This window comes from Centrocercus urophasianus, unplaced genomic scaffold (assembly GCF_019232065.1).
Source record: "Centrocercus urophasianus isolate 14NV4802_14NV808 unplaced genomic scaffold, USGS_Curo_1.0 seq_11, whole genome shotgun sequence".
Classification (NCBI taxonomy): Eukaryota; Metazoa; Chordata; class Aves; order Galliformes; family Phasianidae; genus Centrocercus; species Centrocercus urophasianus.
Window position 1 is genome coordinate 82067632 of NW_024884253.1, and position 27657 is coordinate 82095288.

The 27657-nt window shown below is 41.9% G+C and overlaps 1 long non-coding RNA gene across 1 annotated transcript; it reads left to right on the forward strand.

Annotated features, from left to right (window-relative positions):
* Window positions 1–9244: 9244 nt before the first annotated feature.
* Window positions 9245–21080, forward strand: LOC122155281. The gene is made up of 4 exons (XR_006167210.1): window positions 9245–9290; window positions 16077–16209; window positions 18633–18717; window positions 20817–21080. It is a non-coding gene; the product is annotated as an uncharacterized LOC122155281 (long non-coding RNA).
* The last annotated feature ends 6577 nt before the right edge of the window (window positions 21081–27657 follow it).

Genomic DNA, 27657 nt, shown 5'->3' on the forward strand with positions numbered 1-27657 from the left:
TAATGCATCAGATGCCAGAAGATAATATGGTTATTACATGCTGAGCATTAACACTGCTGTTTTTGGTAACTGTGACACAACTGCTTGTTTCCTCCTAATGGACTTGAGTCATCTTCAAAATCAAGGTGAAACAAAAGCCATATTGCCATAGGGAATTGGGCCTGCCCTCTCCAGCAGAAGGATGGAGTCAGGCGTTCCTGCACTCACTGCAGGGCACACGAGATGGGGCTGGGGTCCTGGTGCCCTTCCCCAGGAGACGGATCATGAGAACAGTGAGGACTTGTCCATACTGAAAGGGCAAAACTGGTAGGAGTTCTGAGAACTGAGGTCATGTATCCATGTATCCAGTTTCTTCATTTTGATTGGCCTGGCTTTCTCCTTGCCATCATCAACAGAACAACCTGCCTGTGCTGTGGGTAGAAGCATGCACCACTGGGCCCCTTTCCATCCGACACCCAGCAAGCGAACACAGCTTCTTGCAGCTTTCCAGTCAAATCCACCTCTCAACAAGGAAAATGCCTTTTCCAAGCTAGCTTTATGTAGATAGTTGATGAGTCTCTGGCCAAATTACACTGAAACTACTAGAGCACATTTTTGACTGTCATTATTAACAGTGAGGTGTTCATCAGCAGAATGTTTCACCTTGGATTTATGATATGAGTCAATATTTCTAAACGTAGTATATTTCATACATAGATGTGATCATTTTCCCTAGATAGATATCTATGATAGAGGTGCTTTGATCCTTCTGCAGCTAAAAGGAGTCCCCATTATTAAACCTGACATGAGTCCTATTTTTGAGCCTGCATCTACTTAAGAAGTCTCACAGGAACCTCATTTTGATAGAAATGATGGTTTCTAGGCAAGAGCCCACGGGGCCCAGAAAGACAGAATTCTCTCAAGCTGAGATTTTACAAGATGAACAAGCAGGTTGGTCACATTAGCTCTCTGCCAATTTGCCACTAGATGTTCCTGCTTTGGGGAAAAAAAAAAAAAAAAAAAAAGAAAAAGAAAAAAAAAAAAGACTTTTAAGACTTTTAAGCAGTAACTTTTTTCCTACTAATTTAAGTGGTGATAAAAATAAAATTAAAAAGAAAACACACTTACTCTTCTAATTTGACACATCGTTTGCAAGAAACAAAGGCTCTTGAATTTTCAACTGATAAAGGAAAACAAAATCTAAGGAAACTGATAATTTCTGCAGCTAAGTGGCAAATTAAGCTCCAAATGCCCCCACATCCTGCCAGTAACGTCTACAACTACTCAGAAAGAGCTTAAGACTCCCATTAGTGTCCATCCCTCTTCACTGAGACCCCCCAATCCCTGACAACCCCATTAGCCATCCCACTGGTTAGTAACAGTTGATTTCTGTCAGACAAGAGGAGTGCTGTGCAATTCATCTGATCAGTCCCCATGCAGCCACACAACCTGACTGAATACTTCCACTAAGACACTGGTAATTAACTCAGAGTAACAGAAGAATTAAACCACTGTGAGTTCCAGCAATATGAATGTAGAGAAAATCATAACTTCACCGCGAATGTTCTATTAGCCAGTAAAGACTCCACATTTGCCCAAGCGTGCTGTTCAGGCTGCTGCTTTAAATAATAATGAGCTATTTCTTATTATATTAAAATAAATCTCAAGAGAACTTGATGTGAAGTGATGCTGAGGACTTGGTTCCTAAATATTTTCAGTGAAAGATGAATAAACACAGTGTCACTGGATTTGGCCAATAACATGAACCATCAGAAATAGGCAGTTAAATAGGCATGAACCACAGAAATAGGCAATTAAACAACATGAGCAATTGATGAGCACATCGAGTAAGGGGCGGGTGAGAAGAATGGAAAAGGAAGGATGTGTTAATTTTATTTTTGATGATTTGACAGCTATTAGTGCTCTATTTGGACTGATTCCTTAAATGATACCATTGGTGAGTTGGTGCACTGTGCAGAGTATACAACAGTACTTCAAACCTTATGTTAACATCTTATGTTATTTGAAATGTGAATGAATATAAGCATAAATGTATACTTTCCCTAAACAAATGCAGAATACTGCAGAATCTTCACATCTAAAAGAACAAATCTGAAGTGTCATTCCAGCAGCTAGAAGCTTAAGTTTCCATTTTTAAAATGGAACACAGCCTAGTTTTCAACAAGAATGTGAGTTTTCTTATGCGTAACTCAGAGGTTGCCTGGACAGGATCAGGTATGGAACTAATCTTCTGGGATTTAAGGAAAGTCTTCAGAGAAAGTCTTCCACTCGTTTGACCGTTTGGCAAACCCTAACCAAGCTTTATGCAAATTATTTTGAAAACCTGATCTTATACCTTACCCATTACCAAATTTGGATGATTTAAAACAACATCCAGCAGTTGTTTTACATCCACCAGTAAAATATTCCCCATGACACTTTAAAAGATAGTGACTGAATCAATATGATTTTCTTCTTGACTTCTGTTCTCAAACGGAGGATGCTCCACTGAACAATGGAAAGACAAAAACTTCCAGGAAGACTATCTAAGTCAGAATATCTATATCTAATATCTATGTTATATAACATAGCCTAGATCTGTGAAATCAGAGCTCAGAAATGGAAACATACATGTTTAAAGATATCGTTCTTCTGAAGTGTTACTTCAGCAACCTGCTGTCTGCAAGTCATCATGGGTGGTGTTTTAGCTCACTAAAACCACAGCATTTAAGCTCTGCACACAACTGAACACATACTTAAAAACAAGGTACCAAAAATTGTCAGTTATCTGAAAATTCTTTGGCATTGCATTCCATGCTTTTTCCACACAGGCTGTGTTTCTTGGGCATTTTATTCTGCTAAAAAGTACAGCTTGCTGTCTGATATTATTGGGCTTCTGCCGTAGGTAAAGTAAGAACACAGGATCCTTAGCACCAATTTTGTTGGTGTGTAAGAACTATAAGTATGTGCAAATTACATATTATGGGCACTCAGCTTAATGCATTAATTAAAAACACTCACAATGCTATTTCTTAAGAGCCTGTTCTTCGGGGCTAAACCTTCTGAATTTCTCCTTACCAACCACATCATTATCATAATGAGTTTGTGTTCTAAAGACATCACATTAAGGTAGAAGCTCTCACTGAATTTCAGATTTTACACAATGCTAATCCACTCATAGGACTCCCCTCCCTTGGGGGGAAATGTTAACCCTGGGCTCAAACCTCTTCTGCTCCCATGTCTTTCCTCTGGAGATCCCATGGGATGCCATAGAATATATTGAGTTGGAAGGGACCCATAATGACCATCAAGTCCAGGTACATTTGCACTCCTAAATCTCTTCAATTATTAGATATCCATCATGGCCTGAAATCATGTCTGACATACACCTACGAAATGCTTGAAAGCAGGAGTGTTTCAAAAAACAGGACACCATCCTTTCCTTCCTGCTGCCTGAACAACGCCAGCATTGCTCACTACCCGGGCACTCGAGTAGCAATTAGCCACAGGGATTTACACTGGCTGAGTGGAAAGACTGCCCAAAACAACCTGCTCACTATGAGATTTATACACTAATGAACACAAAAATCCATAGGGAGAAATTCCGGACACTCCCCTTCACCAACCCATGTGAGCTGATATGCTCTTTCAAATCTTTCACTGGGCAACTGCGCAGTATTTTCCTACTGGGTTCACTTCCATTCACCTCTTTGGTTCAACAGCTGCTGCAGGGCATCTCTGAAGTAGCAAGTGCTGCTGTCAATGCACCAATGACATCCGGAGTGCTCCTTCCTTCCATCCTGACCCAGATGTGGCTGCTGCCAACCTCAAACAATGCCTGGCAGAAACTGGTTTCTGGAAGAAGGCCAGCTGGCTGCTACTCAACCTGGACAAGGCAGAAATGATGCTGATCAGCTGGGGAAAACGCTCTGAGGACCTGCTGAAATGTGTAGCTGTTCCATCTGCTGAGGGTACATGGCTGGCCACAGTAAGAGGTGATGGATGCAAACTCTGGGTCAGTTTTCTCCCAAAACTCACAGCAATCAAGTTCTTCAAATAAAGCTCACATGCTTTTCCTAGGTGTTTTTTTCCTTTGGAAAGCCCATATCACCTTTGAACTTTCTAAAATTGCACCAGAAGACTAGATGACCAAAAGTACCACTTCCAGCCCTCTTCAGGACAATCCTTTATCTACTGAGAATTTGAGGTTTCTCTGCTCTATCCTTAAAGGACAAATAACAAAAACTCTCATTAAAACTCACAGCCCTTTGCAAGGACTGATAACTCAGTGACATCAGGCATTCAGATATTTAGAGGTAATGGCCTTCAGTTGCACCATGGGAGGTTCAGATTGGACATTAGGAAAAATGTATTCTCATAAGACTGGTGAGGCAGTGGCACAGGCTGCCCAGGGAGGTGGTGGAGTCACTGTACCTGGAGGTGCTCAAGAACCATGTGGATGTGGCACTGAGGGACATGGTTAGTGGGCATGGTGGGGATGGGTTGATGGTTGGACTAGATGAGCTCAGTGCTCTTTTCTAACTTTAATTAAAGACCTGATATCATTGGTTTTTTTTTTACTTGGAACTGCATTTATGAATCAGGCTTTTGAGTTGTCTCCCAGAGGAGGATCAGTGTCAATAAGATGATAAGAATGTATAAAACAAGTAATATTTGGTCAGTGCAATGGAATAGAACGCAGTTTTATGAGCATCATTTGTTTTGCTTCTATATGCATCTCCTGTTCAAACAAGAAAGCAGACTAATCAGTTTTGCTTGTTTATCACCATTTTCAAATAGATATTTGACAGTGCAATAGCGGATTTGAAAGTATGAATTCATATTTATGCCTGCATTTGTTAAAAATATCTATTTGAAATGACATACATTAGTTGTGGTTTCAGATTTATTTATTTAAAACTTAACTTAGTAGAAAACTCCTGGGCTTCACAAGAACTTGGGGGCTGGTTTTTGGTCCAAATTTCATCTGATTGCATCCTCTAACACAAAGCAGAGGAGACAGTGGTAAAACCAGGGAGATTATGTAGGGCTGAGCAGATATCTTCTGCACAGTGTGTACAGGACAGCAGTTTTCCAGGGTAACAGACAGTAGATTCCTTTTGAAAATATACAAAGGAGAAAAGCTGCGGAAACAAATTAATTTGGAATACGTAAAGAGGATTATAAAAGAAAGCACAAACTTTCCTGCTCTGCCAAAAGAAGCGATTTACTGTGTGTACGTCTTTGCCTTGTTACAGTTTATTATGGAGCTGGGTGGTGAAGAGAGAAAGAATTGAAATAAGGAGAGGCTAAAAAAAGGCTGGCTCATACTGTGAACACAGGGGTGAGGAGAACATGGAATAATACATGAAAAAAAACCAGCTCATTTCAACAAAGTGACTTGTTAAGCCTTCAAAGTCTGTCACCAGTACTCCTCCAAGCAGTGTAATTGATTGTATATCACATAGTAGGGGTTCAACGGCACATATTTCTGACCTTCCTTTTTTAAAAAGAAACTCCATACAGCCAAAATACAATGACCTTCCACATGCACCTACATGCTGTGAACACCAAAAAGCAAATCAAACTGCTGAGTGTGGTACATGGCAGTATAACAAGAGGTCATGGGATGAAAGCGAGTAAGAACATTTTAGGCTGAACATCAGGAAAAAAAGACTTTTGTTCAACTGTGAAAACACTCCAGGCCCACGTTAAAAATTAGCTAGACAAAGCACTAGGAATTACTTTGCATACTACAGCTCTACACTGGCAGAGAGACAGAGCAGAACTAATTGGCCTCTGCAAACTCTAACTTCTTATGATCCTTCATAAAATCAGTCTACGACAATTCCTAGATTTAACAAAGGCTTTGGCTTAGAAGAGAAAATGAAACTGGGAAAGCAGAGTATCTCCTGCACACCCACTTCCACTCAGAGCAGCACAGCGTGGGAGGTGCAGTCGTTCAAGCGCATTAAAGTCTGACTTAAGTCAAGAGAATCATTTACAGTGAATGAGCAGGAGTGATAACTTTGTACCATTCTTATCATCATGACCTCCTTAGCACAGAATGGCTTTGAGAGGAAAAAAAAAAAAATAACAAACAGCCCACTTTCCTTGAAAAAAAATGGACCAGCTTTGCTGGTTTGCTAAATATTTTCTTATCCCCCAACCTATACTTGAACCTAGTTTCAGCAAATCTGAAAGAGGAGCTGACATCTCATGCATTCCTACACGATTCATGTAATGCAACAACATGGTAGGAGGGGAAGGCTCAGATTAATGTTCCCATTGAGTCTAAATTTAGCCATACTGCACTCTTTCCATCAAGCCAGTAATCTGGCATGTCCTGGCCAGGAGGTCAGTTGCTGTGTACATCTGGGCTAGCGCCTGCACCTCTCATACAGCAGGACTGACTTGGAGGTATTGCTGGAACCACACAGGAAGAGCCTTGGAAATACCTTCTTACATCCAAAACTCCCAGAACACTTTGTTTCATAGAGCAAGGATATATGCTGTCCATATTACCAGTATTTACACCCCAGATGTTGCTGCTAACAATCAGAACAAATTCTTGAAATTCTATTGATTGCAGTTTGTCACAAGTATGGTGGGTGTCATTGGTCTGACTGGAGACATAGATTGCATTAGGAAAAAGGGTCTGACTGTCTGTAACAGAGGTCGTAAATAAGAATTAGAACATGTGAGATGAAATACTTTCAGTGTTTTCTCTACACACATATGATTTGCATTAGGAAAAGGATCCTTGTAAAATTTACTGCAGAAGAGTTGATTTTCCCTTGGTAGTCTTCTTCCCTATAGATTTTTAGCAGTTTGCATTTTGTTTTATGCTTTCACACACATGCACCAAAAAAAAAAAAAAAAAAAGCATATAAAGTTTGAGTGGCTTCAACTGTGTAGAATTGTTTTGTCTAGTTCCTTCTTTGTAAGGACGAGAATGTGCTCCATCTCATGAAAATATTGAGATCTGCCAGCTTGGAATTCAATTTTTTAGAATTATTCAATACAACAAAATTCAGTCAAATTCTCACACACACAGAGGCAAGCACAAGGAAATCTCACCCTTCACTCAAGAAGATATGCTACTCATCTCTGTTCTTTCAAAAGTACATACCATATAATCACCCCACCAAATAATGCTTCTAGCCAGTGCACTTTGCAAGTATTTAAATAATACAAAAGATGAAAGCATTGTGGATTATTCCCTAATAAACGCTATTTGTAAATGATACAACCACATACTGTTGGCAACATTTCCCTGAAATCTTAAAACCAATCCAGAGAAAGCACCAGAGGAATCACGGAATCACAGGAGTTGGAAGGGACCTTAAGAGATCGAGTCCAACTCCCCTGCTAAAGCAGGTACCCTCCAATAGATTGCATAGGTAGGCATCCGAACAGATCTTGAATATCTCCATAGAAGAAGACTCCATGATTCCTCTGGGCAACCTATTCCAGTGCTCCTTCACCCTTGCTGTAAAGAAGTTCTTCCATATGCTTGCAAGCAGCTTCCTCTGTACAAGTTTTAGGCCATTGCTCCTTGTGCTATTGCTATGCAACACCAAGAAGAGTCTGGTCTCAACCATTTGCCTCCCACTTCCCTTGAGATATGATAAACATGTATGAGATCTCCCCGGTTTTCTTTTCTCCAGGCTGAACAGACTCAGGTTCCTCAGCCTTTCCTCACATAGGAGATGCTCCAGGCCCTTTATCACCTTTGTCACTCTTTGCTGGATTCCTTTCAGGAAATCCCCATTTTGGGGGGATTCTGGGCTGGGGAGCCCAGAATTGGACAGTAGTCTAAATGTGGCCTCACCAGGGCAGAGTGGAGGGGGACGGTCCCCTCCCTTGACCTACTGACCACTCTCTTTTTAATGCACCGCAGAAGACCATTGGCCTTGTTGGTCACAAGCCCACACTGCTGGTTCATGGCCAACCCGTTTTCCACTAGGACCCCCAGGTCCTTCTCCTCAGAGCTCCTCTCCAGCAGGTCATCCCCTACAATTGTACTGATGCATGCAGTTATTCATCCCCAGGTGCAAGACTCTACATTTGCTTGGAGGAAAAGCTGTTCTTCAAGTACCTCAGTGCTCACGTTAAATTTAAGAATCAGTTTAAGTATGTTCCCTACACCAAGGCCTTGAGCAAGTGAAATATGATTTCCTATTTAAAATATTTAAATGATACAGGCAGCCCAAGTGTTTTACATTTCTTTTTCCTTCTTGGCTTCTAATTCATTTCTGACATACAGTTTCCTTTCAGTCTCTTCTCTGTATCATAAATCTATCTGTAATAATTTGGCACAAGTTGCACAATTTGCATGGAAATGGATCTTCCACCTTCCCAATCAGAGGCTGTGAAGGACAACTTCTACAGTAAGGTACGTGCAAAGCACATCTTCAATAACTAAAATCTCTCATTTAGGCCTTGTGATTTTACATCCTATGGCACATCCTAATGCATCATATAAGCAGCTGGCATCAATTCTACTGCTGTTTGTTCCAGAGTAAATCAGCAAGTTCTACAGAGTGTAAACAACCTAACATCAGGAGTAAATGAGATCAAAATTAGGCCATGATCTATGAATCTTGCCATATAAAAACAAGAGATGCAGGAGCCATTATTAACATGGCTAAGACACCCCAAATTGCAGCCTCACGTAAGTATCATACAAAAAAGCATTCTAATTTCAGTTTCAGGGGGAAAAAAGTTAAACTCCTGCTTTTCTTTAAAAGCTTGTGCAGAAGCAGCTGGCCTCTGAGTGAATGGGGAATATCAGCTGAGGAAAATGGGAAGCTGCTAAGTAGGCACTGGATCGGGCACTGGATCAGCCCCTCAGCTGACAGAGTTTCAGAGCACTATCTGGTTCTGCCTGATTGCACATCACATCTCTCACCAGGCACCCTGACAAGGGTAAACATCTTTATTAAACTATTCAGTAGTCACATCTCCAGGAGACAGGACAGACATCTTTCAAGACTCTTCAGGTGTGGAAAATGTTTACTGAGTTACACCCAGGATGAAGATAGTCCCATATCTTCTGTAGTAAAGATAAGAAATTGTCATGGTTCTATGTTTTTGTTTTTGTTTTTTTGTTTTTTGGGTTTCAGTATTCCACATCAAAACATCATGTAGTGTACGGGGCATTGAAGTGTCACTGCCCCAATCCCAGCTACCTATCCCTGTACATTACAGCAGTCACGGGATCTGGCCCTTCCGGGTGGGGGGGGGCTCTCTTGCTGCCTGGCAGTGGGTGCTGGAGGGTGCTTTCCTGGCCGTTCCAAGCTTTTCAGGTTTGAATCGGTCCCGGGAACTCTCTCTCTCTCATCTTGTCTGATTTATTAATCTCAATTTCAATTAAATCGTATATATTGTGTTATTTTGTATTCCAATATTGTAGTAAAATAAGTTTTCCTCCATAGATTGTTGCCGCTGTTCTTTTCCTCCCTTCCTTCCTTCCCATTTTTTTGTGGGATTGGGGTGGGGGGGGGGGGGGAGGGCGGAGGCCTGTCACCCCCTGTCGCGGACATAGATTGATCTGATCAACTCCGTGACAGAAATGAAAACTGGAACAGCAGCTTACTGCATCCATCTTCCAGCTGTTGGCCACAAGACTGTATGCAGCTGTACAGGGCCCTTCATATTTTGTCAAGTGCAATATAAAGCTCTGACAATTCAGAAAGCACTGATTAGAAGATATCTGAACCTGTCAAAAATCAGTTGTATGTATCTAAGTTCACAATCTTTTCTTCACGTGATCAGGAACTTCTGGGGAACATTAAAGGCCCGAATTTTTGACAACACCTTCTTTTTCCTAACCCATTTACTATGTTTTTAATAAGGCCATTTTTTTTTCTCACTGTTTACTGCTTTGCTATTAAATCTGCACAAAGGTGAAATCTCTTAAAAAAACAAAAAACAGAGAAGAAAATCCTTATTGATAGCACAAGTATGTCTCATAGAAATATCCACTGTACAGTGTTACTACTGAAGTTACTGTGCTGGCCACAGACCCTGCCATGTTGTACCACTGACCTTAATAGCAGGCAGATGAAGAGCAAAGTCGACATGCCAAGAATAAAGCTAGGGTAATTTGCACTCTTCAGACCAGCTCCTGAGCTGGCACACAGTGACCATATCTTCTCCAAGATCAACAGCACAAGGTTAATTTTTTCTAGCTCAACCAACAGTTGTTAATCTGAGCACTGCCAGGAAATCCGAGAGAACATTCGGAGTTTGTTAAACCACTGAAATAAAACTCCCAAGTCAGTTTCTTTTATCTCAACACCCATGTTTAATACACATTTCATATTACTAGTACTGCGAGAATTCCTGAATATAAATTCAGGAGGACCTGAACATCTGAAACTTCCTTGTGGAGTTTGTGTGCAGGGTTCAAATAAGTCCGTATGTTCAGAGTACTTTTTAGTGATAGCAGAATAATAAATCTTCTGAGCAAAAAGCTGGTGTAAATCAATTCCCTTTCCTCCTGGACTTTTTGGAAGATGAACCAGGATGAATCGTATCTTCAGTCTTCACAGGAGAAAAGAGACTGTGCTAGAGAAAACAAGGTGAGGCTTAATTGGTTTAAAGCCAGCTAAATCAGTAGCAGCACATCAACAAGATGTTTGCTCCATAGAAAAAGCACACACTGCTTTGTCTTCACCTTAAGGCAGGCACTGTATTGACCAACGCTGAATTAACAACACAGCAGATAAAAGTACTTTTCCATTTATCTAAAAATCCTCTCCATCATTTCATACTTTCCCAACATTTCTACATCAATCCCAGATTGTCTGCCAGCACCTCTTTGTAGCTCCTTGCCAGACCGCTGGATTTTGGTCCCTCAGCAGTTCTCCAGCACTCTGCTCTGCTCACCTGCTCCACTTTCACAGTGCTGTAGGTGATCTCATCCACTCAAGGGGATTCAATTATCATCATACAGCCAATGACTCTCAAATTTGCCTCTTCAGTGGTAACCTGTCACTCATCTTCCATTTATCAGCACTTGTTAACTATTCTAATGATGTTTATATGTAGAAGATGCAAGCAAAAAGTCAGCAAAATAACACAAGCAGGGAATTGAAACTTCTTGTTTCTTTCTCAAAGAATCATCTTAAAACATTTAATTTCTTTGAATTAAATTTATGGAGAATAGGAGACCCAAGGGAATCAAAAATCCAGTAACAACAGATAGCTGATATCTGGAGAAACAAAACCTATCGCCAGAAAAATTGCAAAATGAAATTCAACTCAGAAGAAACCATAGTTTACAACAAAATAAAAAACACACTCCAGAACAAACCCAGAAAGCAGCAGTGGGCAGGAGACTGAGGGTCAGTAGCAGATAGTAAATTAGACAGGAGCCCACAATGCAGTCTGACAGCAAAAAAGGTCACTACAATTTTAGGCTGCATATGCAGAGACAGCAAGTAACAGGAAAGTAATGGTTTTTATCTGTACTGATCGGGTGCATTCTACTATGGAAAAAAAAAAAAAAAGCAAAAAAAAAAAGCTCAATTCTGTGCTTTGTGTAAACAAAAACTAGCAGCAATTTGGAGGGAGTTCATACAAAACAGCCACAGAATAACTGGGAGAGTTAGCAGATCTAACCAGCGAAGATGAAAAGCGGACAAAAGGCAAGAAACAGAAATTCTCTGGTAAAGCACACAGAGCAATTTAAGAAGGTGAGACAAAATAATTGATTATTGAAGGTAGGCTAGGCAAACCTGCCTGCTTATGCACCAAAAGCAACCACAACCTGGACCCTGAGCACTACACAGTCTGAGCTGGGGTCAGCATCAATGGGGCAATTATTTCCCCAGACAGAACTGCTGTCACATGCCCAGCTGTACCCTAGAGGTTCTGTCTGGCTAGCACTACAGCTGAGAAAAGCATAACAATGTAGATGCCTCTAAAGAGATGCACTGAAGTAGGAGAAAACTGGTTTAGCATGGCAAAAAGGGGTAGAGCTTGTGGAATAAGAATTCAGAGGTAGACCTGAGCTAAACTGTTGGAAAACATTTCCCAAGGCTGAGATCAATGAGTCAACAGGATGATCTCATACAGTCCTACCAGAGAAACAACCTGACACAGTGGGGTTTAATGGCTTGAAGCTACATGAGAATGCTTATTAGGGAGTTAAGTTGGACACCTAAAACAATTGTATTTTGACTGGCGTGAGTTCCTTCTCATGCTGTTCTCACAGGTGGGATAGGCCTAAGCTTAAAGCCCACAGAAAAGAGAAGGCTTCTTACAGCATTAAATGTCAGCATTATATGCTTCCTTGCATTTTGAGGGTAGATGGATACAAATCCAGCTCCCAGCAAAGCTGTAAGGAAATCAGTGAGGGTCCATACCACAAAGCATAATAGTGTAGACGGAAGGAATGATAGCAAGACAACACAGCAAGAAGGCACTGGCATCTCAATATGCCATTCACAAAGAAACCCCTCTTGATCTAGTGAGAGACAGCTAGTAGAAGAAAAGAACCACTCTTTCTCAATATCCTATACCATTAGGGTTCGTTTAGGTACTCTGTGTATTTCTACACTCGTTTTAAATCTAAAGCTGGAAGTGCTTAGTATTGAACTAACAAAAGAAAGGGCAAAAGGCATCACAATGGCAAAAGGAATTCCAATTCCTCTTTTCACTGAGTTCAAAATGAACAAGGCAAGAAAAAGAAAAAACAGCTTTGGACAGCTGGTGAAAAGAAGTCATTAATTTTAAATAACCTGTTTGTTAATTGCTTTCAACCCTGGTCAGTTGGTTTCTGCACTCTGAACCCTACAGGTAACTTGAAGTGAGTGCATCTAGGGAGCAAGGAGTAATTAATGCAAGCAGGCAGCCACGGCTGGAAGACAGAGGTTACAAAGAAGGTAGAAAAGGTCTGAAGCAGTGCATGTGCTCCTAGGAATTGGTTCTCCAGTTCCCCTCCTCCACTCTCCTGCTGCAGAGTTGCAGCTACAGTTGGAGCTCTCTGCCAAAGCAGGGAATGGGAAGTGTTTGCCTTGCACCCCAAAACACAGCCAGAACACAGGCAGAAGCCATTACTTTCTGCTTATTTTCTCAGCATTCCTAGTTGCCACGGGAAGCCATGCACCGTGGAAAGCAGCAGCAGCAGGAAGAGAGGAGTGGGAAAAAAAAAATGGGAAATCAGTCACATGCTTTACAAGCTGTCTCAGCATGGTTTGCTGCATGCTCAAAATAGAAGAACAACTGACCTGTGAGTTATCTAAACATGAGTGTAACATTTAGAGACACAAGGCAGGGCACACAGCTTTCATCCAGTTGATGTCTCTCTGACCCTCACAAGTCCTCAGGTGACCCAGGCACTGGTAATGCTGCTTTCTCCAGCAGTTCCCACCACTGTTTCCAGGTGAGGATTTGATACCACTTTGCTCTGAGACACCCAGGGAAAATCTCACCTAGAAAAGCATGCAGGGATAACAGGAGCCAGGCTTGCTTGTTTATAACAAGCATAGCATCAAACCCTCAATAAATTTTTTCTAGCAGCCTCCTGTTGGGGTCTCCTGTTCAGTGCTTTGCATTGCTGAAAAAGCCCTCCCAGCAAGCTGTGCACGCTGGGACCTGTGGTGCTTCCAGTCTGCAAAGGATGGGAAAGGAAGCTGCATTCAAGGAGGAGCTGGCAACACAAGCTTTCCCTTTCTCAGATCCATCCCTCTGATCTTTACTGATCGATTATATCTATTCCAACTTTAAATTCTCATGCTGTTGCATGGGTCTTGCCTGGTCCCTGGGACCACCAAGATGGACACAATCCTGACCAAAGAGTGTATGAGGCTGTCTAATTAACTCCTATTTGAACACTTCATTAAAGTCTTATCATATCAGCTTTGGTTTTTAATATTGTAACGGTTCACAGATTTAATCTAGAGTAACATGGAGGCTCAAGCTTTCAAAGAGCAGGAAAGATCATGATTATTGGTCTACTGGGACCAAACTCTGAAATATGACCTCTTTGTGAAATTATCACTTGGCAGTTGTAGCAATACAGCAAATCACCTATAGAAAGATGCTTTAATGTACATATACACATACATTTTCAGATCAAGTCATACCCATTTCCTCAGCAGGAATATAAGCTTGTTGCCATTTTTTTCCCCTTCTCTAAGCACAACATAGCTCCAGGTTATCATTTCTCCAGGGAGAGGCACATTCCCTTTCTTCCTGCATAGCTAAATCCAGCAGTGCCTTAAGAGGCTCTGTCTGAATAATTTTTATTACCACTATTGATAGTTGTATTGATACAGGATCGCAATGACTCTTTGAACTCATGACTTATGTATGAGCAGCTGCTCATTTGCATCACATGGATACTTCTGATTAGGCAACGGACACCATCGAGTAACCTTCATGTCATATAAATGGTAGCTTAAACTTTAGACGTCGAAACATCTCCACTATAAGATCTAAATAAAAGTCTTAACTCCCTTCCCAAAAGGAGCTTACAACACATAAATTGTCTACAGTAAAATCCCAGCCATACCACAGTAGAGCACGATCGCAAGCCAATGTTCCCTGTTTTGCCCTTGACTGCCAGCACCCAGGAGTACCCAGTGTGAGGCTTTATCCAGGCACTTCTGGTCTCAACAGCACCATATGGAAGAAATAGGCAGGCAACATACATTTCTAATACTGAGAATGTTTTCTGAGAGTAAAATGTGTTTTTGGAGAACTTAAAAATAAAACTGCACGAGGCTTCTTGAATCTTGATATCCACATTGTCAGAGAGCAGCTATCTCAACTACTCCTTTTTGTTAGCTTCAAGGCAGAAGGTAGCAAATAGGCATTTCCATTTTAGAGGTATGAGGGAGCAAGCTCCAGTCATTGCCTCCAATTTCTATAACAACTGCAAATGTCCAACACATCTTCACAGTTGGTTGTTGGTGTTGCTGTCTCTCGAGCTAATGCCAAGCAAACACCAGCAGCAAAATTATCATGTAGAGGCATGTGGGCCATTAAAAATAAGAGTCACATAGAGTTGTAGGGTGATGTCACATCAGCTGCCCCTGATGGTAACTACCAAAAGTTAGTACAAGCCTCCAAATCACAAACACTTTGGCTCTGATCCCGTTTTCATGAAGCAGATTTAACGATTAAAGCGTCGCTATAATTGGCACTGGTAGAGCATTGGCAGTCTGCTGTGGTCGCCTTCCCTGCAAAGCATGTTTGTGATGCTCATCTCGCAGTGATGCGCAGTGTCTGCTGCCGCCTGTTAAAAAAAATGGTGTGAGCAGCGGCTGGCAGGCGGGCTGGTCAGCAGTGATTCATTCCCTGGCAGCCACGATGAGCAGCATGGGCTAAATTCTGCCTGCACAAAGGTGGGTATTTCTCTATTTCCTCTCCCAGCATTGCTGCTGCGTTACATCAGGTACAAAGTTTGGCCTTGGATATTTAAATAAGCATAGTAGCCACCTTTGATTCTCTGCCAGCTTCTTGCTAGCGTCACGCTCCGGTTCTGGGAACAGCTTGCTAGGGCAGCTGGAACTGCACAGGGAGGATGGCAGGGAGCAGGAAGGGAAGGGCAGAGAGGGAGCAATGCATCTCGTCTGCTTAAATAGCCAGGCTGTCAGAGAAAAAAAGTGCAGTGGTGAAAATGCACCAGTGGCTAGAAGCTGGGGAGGGGAATGTACACTCTTTACATTTTCTAGTCTCCCCATGGGTAAGAGAATCTAGCCTTTTAGGCCATGGGTTGAACACGGATTTGTGAAGGCGCTACAATGCATCTGTCTGTCTTTTTCCTGAACACAAAAGGTAGATAATAGTTAAATTAAAAAAAAAAAAACCAAAAAAAAAACCTCAAGTTGGCATTGAGCATTGCAGCAAACAGGGTGCTAAACATTTGGGAATTCAGTGAATTTCTCAAGGGAATCAGAAGATGTCACGAAGCAATGAAAGTAACATTTTTCCCCCTATTAGATAAAGAGCAGAAGGGAGAGGAAGGGGAAGTTTAGTGGTTTCTCCTCCCTTTTTGTTGTCCCTCTCCCCCTTTCCCGATATTGATATTGCTCAGGTTTTTTTTTTTATCTCTGCACTTCTTTGTTTTGGCTTCACAGGTACCAAGGGAAAATGGCTAGCAGTGAGTTCTGTAGCTTTTCCTGCTCTGCAGGCCCTCTGGCTTAGCCAGCTGGATCACACTGAATTAGTCAAGTACTTCATTATCTCCCTTCTCTGCACATTTTGCTCCAGGTAATAAAATGCCCAAACAAGAGAGCCAAAGCCTTCTGCTGCGCTGTCTGTGAAGTTTCGTTGTTTTGGCCAATTCTGCATTATCAGCCTTGTGCTATGGGAGGGCATCACTTTTCATCCCTCGCCTGCAGTGCTTCCCAATCTCCATTTAGTCACAGCAGTTAGCTAACCATGTAGCTGTTGATAACATAGCACGGTTTCGGAGCCCCTCAGCCCTCGGGAGGTCTGGGATTTCTCTGCGCAGCGTGGGCCTGCAGGAGGAACGGATCCCGGCTGGGAGAGCCAGACCAATTACATTGTTGGGATGGATGCAGTGCTACGTGAGAATTGCTCTTATTAGCAGCCAGTGGGATAGAAGTTTTGCAGGAGGGCATTTTCTGCAGCGGTGAGCTGCTAGCCAGATATGTAGGTCAGGCACCGAAAGCCGCAGACCGAAATCAAGGCAACCACTCCGCACACCTTTCCTTCATGAGGTACCGTGCTGTGGGGAAGGAGGGAGGGAGGGATGGAGGGAGAGAAGAAGAGCATTTATTGTTATTGGTGGCTTTCTTTCCCCTAAGTGATTCACTCAGATACAAAGTCAGCTTCACTTTTGCATTTGTATCACCCGAATGAATGATTAATAGCTTTTGTTTTTAATGCATGTATTTTAAAAATACATTTGTCCCCTCCCCCTACTCCACGGGATTCTCCCTCCTCCCCCCCATAAGATGACCTTTAGTTAAAGCCATAAACTACCTTGAGGCAATCTCTGGCAGCTCTGTCATGTGATGGCAAAATGGGCCATATTTAAATCACATGGAAGGGAATAGGAAGAAAATCTAGTTCACTTCTTCAGTGCTTAACCTTATTCGCAGCGGCCAGCGCTGAAAATCTGTCAAATGTTATCTACTGGGGAGTAGGAATGTGAAAAATACATGCTGGGGAAAAAAAAAAAAAAAAGCAAAAAAAAAAAAAAAAGCCTGTCTTGCATAGGTTGCAAGAAATCAGTTTCACTTGTATAAATCAGAAACACAAGTATCCAAAATACGAGAGCAGATTTTTATTTCTTTCATCAGTCACATTTCCCCCATCCTTGTTCCATTAAGTTCACCAAATTTTGTGCCAAGGACACTCAACCCACAGGCACGCAGGGATGGAGGAAATTGATGAACTAACTTCCATCCCATGGAACAACAGTAAAGAAATTCAAAATCAAGAATCTATGTAAGCAGTAAGAAAAAGAAGAGCTAGATATGCATATTATAGATTTGATTCACAGCCTGATGAAGTCAACAGCTGACTGCTATTGATTTCAGTGATCTGTGGATCAGTTTTTAGCGACAAAAAGAAGGATCTCCTGATGACAAAGGTCCAGACTGCAGCATTTAGATAACAATATTAACTGCAAAATACTGCTAAATTAATCCAACTTCTTTTGATTATTGATGTCCCACTGTTTTCTGCCTGAAACAACACACACGATGCATTAGTCATTTATAAATTATTCATTCACAGTTATTTTGGCACTAGCTTTCTTCCATTTATCAACTGATAAACATACAGGAGATAAGAAGGGTAATTTTATAGACCCTTGACATTTACCTTTGACATGATCTCCATATTTAATAAGGTAAAATACAAATGACATTTTGGAGATTCCAAAGTCCATATTATAAAGCTTCCCGATGACCTCCACATCCACGTAGCACAAGCTGCATACTTGGAGAACATACACACACCTTGTGCACACACAAGTTCCCCTGAGCTCCTTTCCCAAGCCTGGTTTCAGCAGTCTGAAACACTCCTGTTGTGTCACCAAACTACAGATGCTTTTTGTGGCAGCACTGGAAAAGATTACAGCTGACTTCAGAGACTTGGATGAAGTCCAGAGATCCACAGCTTTGGGGACTGCTGAAACCATGAGACAGAGCCAGGTCAAGAATTTACTGTTGCCGGGACTCATTTTGAAGGATCTCATCCATATTCCTACATGTGCAGCTCTGAGTTTTGAGCTACTTACCCAGCATGATGGCAACAAGCATTTCACCGGGTTTATGGAATTACAGCATATGCTGTTAAAGGTGGGGAAAATCAGGTGCCAGATAGTCAAAGGCCTCATCTGTGTCTCTGTACATATCTGTACCTTCACTCAGTCTGCAGCCCACTGGGATATGTTACTGTCACACCCTGTGCTTAAGATTAATACACAGCAAGAAGCATAAACCATTCCAATCAGACAAGAAGCAACTGAAAAGAATTCCACTGTATCAAAGAATAATAGAGCTTCCAAACAGCAGCTGTACTATTTTTTCCTCCGGACTATGAGACAATGAAAAAGATTTTGTTTCAAAAAAGAGGGTAGGAAAAAAAAAAAAAAAAAAAAAAACAGTCTTAAAAACAGCAGATCAGGAATAAATTATAACAATTTCATTACTCTCCAGAGCTACAAAGACTACCAAAATCCTCCACACCTGAAAAGGCACCAGGAGATGACTGTGAAGTGTGTATGTCACTTTGGCAAGTCCCGTAAGTATCGCACTTCACGCATGTAGAATTAATTACAGAACAGTCAATTAACTGTTTATTTGCTCCTGCCATGTAATTCTAGACAATATATTTTGTGTATTTGTATTTTCAGGAGCAATACTATTCAAGAGACACTAGCCACCATTACATACCCTCACATCCTTTAAAATGTCCCACTACCATTCATTATTTTATGACATTAAGCACTGCATAACATCTGCAAGGAGAAGTGCTCCATGCTGCAAACTCCACTGCTACATTAACACAGTGTTTTGGTGGTTCTTTGCAGTCCCTTCCTGATTTCTCCAGTTTTCCAAAACAAGGAAACAAACAGATTAACAAGGACATATCTGAGGGGGATCAAAGGAAATGAATAAAATCTGCATAGCATGTCCACTCTGCCCATACTGTTATTAAGCACTGTGTAAGGAGATGAAGCCAGGCTAATCAGCAGCAGCGCCCAAGAACTGCACTGAGAAGTGGTCATTAAGCAGTCATGCATCCACTGCCTACTTCCACCCCACCAGGTGGTTTCCTCCATGCTTGCCCTTGAGAAGCCAAGCTAAACAGTCTCATGTTCCTCGATGGATGTCATAATATGAAAGGTCAACTTTTTCCCTGGGTTATGGTATATTTTTTTTAATAAGTGCCAAAAGATTATGTATACCGCGTTTAAAAAAAACAGTTCAAAACATAGGCCCCACTCCCAAGTCCCAGAGACATGTTCAGCCTTCATATTCCCACCTAGCATGAAGGAAGGATAGCACAGGTGGTGAATTATGTTTTGTCATCAAGCTGTTATACACATAATTAATTCTGTTGTCATTACTATTATTTATTCTGAACAAAAACTAATATGAAGTAGAACGCTGGAGGTTTTGGGGTTAAGTGTAAAGGTCTATCCAAATTCTCTCTCCCGACTTTTCATTTGGGGAGCATTTCTCAGCACTGTTTGTGCATCAGTAAGAGCTGCTGGATGAACAACTCCATAGGCAAAGGTCTCCCTGTTCCCTGAGGGCAAAGGGAAGTACATAGAGAGGCAATAAGCATTTCCTGCATTGCAATTGTGAGAAACTCAAGTACATGCAGACAAATTTCCTTGCATGACTGGAAGTGGTAAACTGGGTTTGGAAGATACCCTCCCTAGGTTGTTGGGCATGGAACTGCAGAAATTTGAAGGATACCCTCTAAGAGCCACAACTGCCCATGCACACCACACACGACAGAACGCCTGTTATGCCTTTCCCTCATCATCTGATAATAAGTTTTAGAAATCCACTGCAAAACACCAGATGCCCCAAACAAAGCTACATTTTGCCACATTTTCCTCTTCTCAAGATTCCAACTTCACACAGGACACTGCCTGCAGAAAGGTGATTTTCAGTCTTCACGCACAGTGGCTGCTCCTTTTGGATATGGTTGCTGCTTCCATATTTGTTGGTTTCTTAAGTAAGACTTAAGTTTTATTCCAATTATATGGCAAGCCCCAGGGCTCAATTCAGATAAGCATGCTTCTGTTCCGGTGCCAGAAAAAACATCCTTTTTCTTTTTTTTTCTTGCAGCCATCATAAACCAGTCACCCTAGAAAAACCAGCTCTTTGTTCTTGGAGAAACAACTATTGTCAGAATATTTTACATGTAAATGAAACATGGGAGCTCGTCTTCCTCTTTTATTTGTCACTGCAAGCTTTACCCATTTACCATCCCTCTCCGATTTTCCCATTTAGCAGCGCATGGAATCTGCAGTAGTGCATATTGTAATATGCAAATTGTATATAGCATTTTGGTGTCAGACACACTGAAATTAAATCAAATGGAAAAAAAAAAAAAGGAGAGAGTGTAATAAAGGTACCTTTATGGCCTCAAGCTGTAGATAAATTGTGGTCTGTGGTAGTTAAACAACAGCTGTTCGGATTTAAAACAAAATTATGATAAGGATCCCCAGAAGATAACACCTCTTGAGGTAACAGCATTTACCTAACTGCATCTGTTAGCGGCAAGCACCGTGACTTAAGACTGTTTATGTGATAGTTTATTCCTATTTGTTCCCTTTCTTCTCCCCCCATCCCTGGTCGCTGATGACAATTCTCCTACTGCAGTTCGAACCCAGGGGTCCCCAGACCACCTCTGCCCAGGCAGGACAGCCACCCGCTCCCATCGCCTGCAGGTGAGGCCCGGCTGCCTCCCCCCGCACTCACGAGGATTAACGAACAGCAAGAAAGCAAATTGCTACAGTTAAAGGAAGAAAACAGCAGGACTAACACGTTTCAGTCGGGGTACTACGCTGAGACTCAGCAATCTTTATACTCTTAGAGAGCAGCAGTTCTTTAAGAGCTTTACACCCAATAAAATTTAAACTTTTATATATTTTTTTTCTTCGTTTATTGCACCGAGGGTTTTTATTGCAGACACATAGCAAGCCACCCATATGGCATTTCACAAAGTGGCAACCACATTCCAACTTGCCCAAACGGAGCGCCTGGTCAGTGGCTTCAGAGAAAGATGTTTTGTTTTACTTTATAATGTTTTTTCCCGTTTTGTTTTGGTCCTTCCACCCCTTCCTGCTCTCACAGCAATGCCACGAGTCGTTGACAAAGCCGGGAATCCCTTCAGCATGCCACTAACAACAGCCTGGTGCCCAGGGAGCATCCTCTGCCCTGCCCACCACCTCATGCATGGGAACACCTGCCCACCCCTCCGCCTCCTCCCACAGCACGAGTTTAGCAACACCGATTCATCACCGAGAGAAACATTAATATTTTACCTTAGTTACCAAGTGCACCCGTTCAAACTTTTATCTAAAACATTCTTTATCATCTTTTCATTAAGTTCTCAAGAGCTAATGGTTTCTGAGTTCCCGGGGTAAGGATGATGTTCTGAATAATGAAAGCTCATTATTTCTCCACAGAATGCTTGTTAATTCAAATGATGATATTAAAACTATAGTAGCCTTTAGCGCTGGGGTGATTTCTAGCATACTTTATCATGTATCAATATATACTCTGTTTGTCAAAACTGCCCAGGGCTGGGGCTGACATTCTCTCTGGAGGAGTCTAGTGCTTCAAGAGGCACTGAATACACCAAGGTGACAACTTGCAGAGTTTGCGCCTCTAGGAAATGGAAAGATGAAACTTGAAGTGCCATTGTCCCCCTTGATTTCCTTATTAGTATTCATAAAGAGACAGTATCCTCTTCTTTTCCTAGTCTTCACAGGCCTTTCTTTTGAATGAAATAAAAGGCATATGCTACCAAAAACGCATGCACAAGTTTTGCATGTAAAACATGCCCCTTTGTTGTAATTTCAGCAATTCAAAACGTGTTTCTGTAGTTACAGGTAGGTATACCTATTGCTTAGGCACGATACTTTTTTTTGAAAGGGTTGAGAACACATTCAAAGGTGAGGCAAAGGCATCTTTGCACACTATTGTTCCTTTGACACCCCTATATCTCCTCCACTGCCTGTCATCCTTCTGCATGCAGCCAGGCTGCATCGCCCAGCAGCTTTGCTATGAGCCCCTGACATCACTGCCCTCCCTTCAGCTTTGATCATCATGGTGTTGCCAGGGCTGTGTCCTCTGCAGCTCTCCCACCATACTGCTCGCTCTGAGGAAGAAAAAGTAAATAAATAAATAAATAATTTAAGAAGGACAAAAAAAAATCTCCATCCATATAAAATCCCTCAGTGAAAGCCAGAAACGGAGCTGCAACGAAAAGGCCAATTAAAGTGGCCAAGGAGCCTGTTTCTCCGCATAACGTAACGTTTCCTGCACTAGTCCTCCTTCCTCCCTCTCCTGCAGCCTACATTAATATGCATGTCCTCATCTGACTGCAAATTATATCACTTTCCATCAGGTGTTTTGCCAGAGCAGACTTTGGTGAGAGGGGAGAGAAGATGCTCAGAGACTCAGACCAGTCACCCACCGCCCCAGTCCTTCACCAGCGTCCATTATTTCTCCAGAATGCTTAATGATGTAGAACTTGAGGGTCTGCAATTGGGCCTGCCCCTCCTACCTCCATCCCATTCCCTCAGCCCTTCCTCCAACACCTTCCCAGAAGAAAACATGACTCTGTGCATCGCACAGCCCTATCACCACTGGCAGGAGCTGCCAGGTCAGCATCCACATGTGCTACCACATGCATTTCTGCACCATCGTATCATAATTATCCCTCTCGTGAAAGATCTGCTGGACTTTTGCCCACAAGCAAAATAAGTGTGTGGTTAACTTTTTCCATCCTCCCTTACCAGTCTATCCTTAGAGTGGCAATTAAATATTTATGCTTTAGAACACAACACCTCGTTGGCTGATATTTCTTCAGTTTCACACAGATACGGAACTGAAACACAGGTTTATTTATGCTGTCTCATTTTCTTGTTTTACGCTTAAGAATGTATGATTTTCCTGTTGCACAGGCTTACAAGAATAGGAAGACAACTGCACAATTTGCACACCCTGTTCAGCCAAGGGGCATGTGGGTACCTTAGACATATACCAGTAGCACCAGTCTCCTTTGGAAATCCCTGCAGCTGGCACAGCACTCAGCATCCAGCCCTGGACTTATCACCACATTGATGTTCCAGCAGCAACCGAGAAGCACAGCCACAGTATTTTTAAACACAGCACACGGATCATGGCATTATCCCACCCCGTAGGCTGCACACATACTTACAGCTAAAGCAAGTAGAGCAGCCTGGAGGCTTTGGGGATGGGTTGTAAACCATTGTGAAATTTGTTTATCTGGGGGAAACAAACAGCAATAGGGAAAAACTGTTTTGGGCATGCTGATATTTTCGAACAACCCATCAGTACAGGGCAATATTTGTTCTGGACTTCTAGTACAGACACTGATGTCTCCTCAGTGCAGCATTTACATGGCAAAAAATAAACACCTCAGCTTTCATTGATTTTACTCTTCTCTGCCATCCCTACCTTGAAAATTCCAATTGATGGGTAGAAAAACATTTGATGAGAATGAAGGTAGCAAGAAGGAATAGACCTATATATGTTTCTCAAGCTGCTTCTATTGTATTTTTCAGTTTCATATACAGAGCTGCATGAAAGCAGCAAGACAAGAAAGCTAGAGGATGTAAAGCTGCAGACATGCATTTATGTCATCATATCTGCATGAGCATGGTGCACCACACTTTGTGCATGTACATAAGCATTCATAAAATTTTGGTGTCAGTCCACTTTTGTGTCAGTGAAAAAGTGATTTTCCATGCAGGACTGTGAAATACTTGGCTTACTGTCTGAAACACACATACAGTTCTTTTCACAAGAACTGAAGAATTAAGCAAATTAACATGCTAAAGTTTTTGAGCCAAGAGAGGGCGAATTTAAAGTGGAATACAGCATTCCAGCTTTTGGCCCAAAGCTGGACTGCTTCCAATTGCTCCAAACATACCTTCATTTATTTTCTTAACAAGTAAACACTACTCAAAAGTTTTTGCACATTTTTAATCATCCCCAAAATTCTGAGTAATTTCTTACTAATAGAATGTTGACAGAGCGGAGCACCAAAAACACAGTACTTATGAATGAAAATGGAAGGTGGTTTCCAACAACCCTTCAGTTTCGGGGTTGAGCCCATACCCATTAATTCCTCTTGGCAAGCCTGGCATGTTAGCAATACCAGAAGGGAGTGGAAAAGAGGACATGGATCATAGCAAGATGAAGAAACTTCTTTTCCTGTAAGTTGTGCAGCCTTGTTTTATCGTGGCACGCCTGTGATCCAGACCAACTTTACTTGACTGCACTGAAGTTACAGGCTTTCAAAACTTTTTTGAAGAACAGCTCAGTAAAAATCATTTGCAAGCAAGATTCTGGCAAGTCAAAAGCCCCAAATATTTTAGTCCTCAACTGTAAAGGCAATTTTAAGTTGAAACTTAATTTAGAGAACTGCAAGTTTCGTAAGGATCTTGCCAAAAAGATTCGGGTTTTCTCTGTGTCCTCAAAGACATACAACAATCACAAAGGAAATACCTTCATAAGCAGAGCCTAGAGAAGCTGTCACTGCCCACACAGAGTCACAGTGAGGAGGGGTAGCTCAACTTGTCTAACTCTCTATTGAACCACTTGAGAGATCTGTTTGCAGTGGCTACTGCAGCACTGCTGATGGCAAGGGTTTAAAATGATTGGGAGTCAACCTTACAGACAAAATGAAAGGGTGGAAACAGATTTGTTTGTAAGTTTATTTTTCTCCAGCAAGTTTAATCTTTTTTCATCACCAGAATTAGAACCATATTTTGTGCAATCCAAGAATACTGCTTTCAGAAGATGCAAAGAACTTGCAGTTTAAGGAAAAACACCAAATGCCAGAGGACACAATAAAATCAGGAAAGCCAGCAATACCACCCTGAGAAATATCCCAGAGAAGCAGAGGCATTAGAGGTCCCATTTGTGACAATAACTGAGAAAAAAAAAAAAAAAACCAGCAATGAAATGAGAAATCTTCCTTCTGGAAGTCAAGTGGCATCTCTATAACAGTGCTTTAAACTGTTAATGGCTGGCATCCCATGATTCTGCATGGGGACAGCCCTTGGAGAAAAATAGGTGGCTCTGCAGATGGCTGAAACAGTACCTAAAGGCTGCAAGCTTGCAGTGCACGCCCTTCCTGCAAATCAGGAGCACCACACACAGGTACGTCACAGTCCCTTTCATGATAGGCTTTGGCTCAGGAGCGCAGCAGCACGCTGTACCAGTGAAACTGGTTCCACACACCCTGGGAAAAAATGACAGCTTCTCCTCACAAGCTGTTCCAATCATAAAAGGTAGAAGAGGCTTCCATGCAGGCCCCAACCTGCCTCTTTCAAAACGTTTGCACACCCAGCACAGCAAGGAGCAGGCTGCAAAAAGCCCTTCTGGTGGCTTCCTGGCTGTGCTTGGCATCAGCTCATGCACAGAGGACACTGCCATTCTGGTGCCAGCATTAGTGGCCTCCTCACCCTGCAGATCCCTGCTTCCTCCTCCTGTTGCACTGGCCTCGCTCTGCAGAGGGTAGCGAGGTGTCCAAAACAGGGCAACAGGCCAGCTTGGTTTTGCCCTGAGGGAGAAGGAGCCAACTGTTCTTCCTGGAACAAGCTCCAAATTTCACACCCTTTTCTCCCCCCACAACGCAGTGAGCACGTGTACAAAATGGTGTTCACACACATGCAGATGAGGCAAACTAATGCGTACTTCACTGCTCAGCATGTCCTCCCCAAACCTGCATATTAATCGCCTTAGAGCTTAATTGTAAGAAAACCCAAGCCTTGAATTGCTGAAAGCTCTATTCCAGCACACCCTGTCCTACATAAAGGCTGCACAACCTCCCGAAACTCCTCCTGAGCGTTCACAAGCCACAGTGGCCAGTTACACAAGCATCACGCCCAGCATGCTGGTGGCAAGGGCAGAGGAGGACTACAGGCTCTTCACCAGCATAGTCACACACTGCAGCACACAGCGGTACACAGGGATCAAAATATTTGAGCCCCATCCTCATCTGCACCAGCTGTCACACCTGCCCTCCTTCCTCTAAAAGCAGCACTGAAGTTTTTTTTGCTAGCATGTGAAACTAAAAGACTGGGCAGCAGAAAAAAAAAAGAAAAAGAAAAAAAAAAGGAAAAAAGATGCTCATGTACACAATGAGGAGCATTTGACTAGAAAGATACATCATGCACCAAAAAAAAAATAAAATAAAATAAAGTCAGGCTAGCAAGCTGCACTGATCTGAACAAACAAACCTCGTGGTTGAGTTAACCTTACCAGAAGTACCCGTCTGAAGTAGGAACTTTACTTGAAAGCCTTTCTTAAAAAGAAAACAAAGACAAACAAACAGTGTAAGACAGAATGAAGCAAACCTTGAAAGCCACAAGGTTTGGGGCCTTAGGCTATTCCTCAATATCCCTCAAAAGTTCCAGGCACTTTGCCAGCACAAGAATCTACCTTCTGGTGCATCTTAGTTTAACTTTGCTTACATTCAACCCTGCATTTTTACAGTCCTCTAAGTGCTGCAGTGATTCATTTAAATATCAGACTGAGCCTCCTACCTATCTTTTTCATAGCCACATTTGCTGCGATAGTCTATCTCCAATTATGATCAATATTAACAAAAAAAAAAAAAAAAAAAAGACTAACTTCTACACTTCGAAAATTTCTTATTTAAATTAAATTCCTAAACACAGAATAAGCAGGAATGGAGATAGCATCTCCTTGCAGGGAGGATCAGGGGTCTCTGAGATTTTTAAATGAAAATATTAAACTACTACTATCAGAACAATAGTGCAAACATACATGGATTTCTCCCTACCGTGCAATACACAGCACTTATCTGTATAACTCACTGCTGCAAAACATCAGAAAAGCACACTGCTGAAAGATTTATATAGTTGTGCTTGAAGTGTAAAGGAGAATGAGAATATCTAGACTTAATAAATAGCAGAGGAATAAGACAGCATGGAGTGAAAGAATCTAGAGCAGTTTGCCTCTCAGCATGCTGAACACAGAGAGAAAGGGCCAACTGGCTATCTTTCAAGGTCTACCTAAGAAGTGCAAGCACTATCCCTTATCAAGAGGAAAAAGAGGGAGCAAGCAAACTCAGCTCCTGTCTCATCGTGTCTGTAGCCACGTCATTGCCAGATGACACCTTTCCTTCTCCTGAGCCCAAAAGATTTAAAATAACACTGTGTGTTCCCTGCTAATGGCTGAGGACACATTATGTAATATTTCCACAGAAATTCACAATGACCATTTGATAGCCATCATCCCCATCTGTTCTTCCCCCTCCCACAATTGAGGTCTTGACTTTTGGCCGTACCTTTTTCTCATTGAAACTACTCAAACACTTCAGCCCTAGAATATACAGAAGCAATATCTTTGAAGGAAGAGCAATCATGGAGTGAATTTTAAAGGAATATCACGTGGTTTAAACAAATGTCAAAAATCCATCTTATTTCAGAAAAAT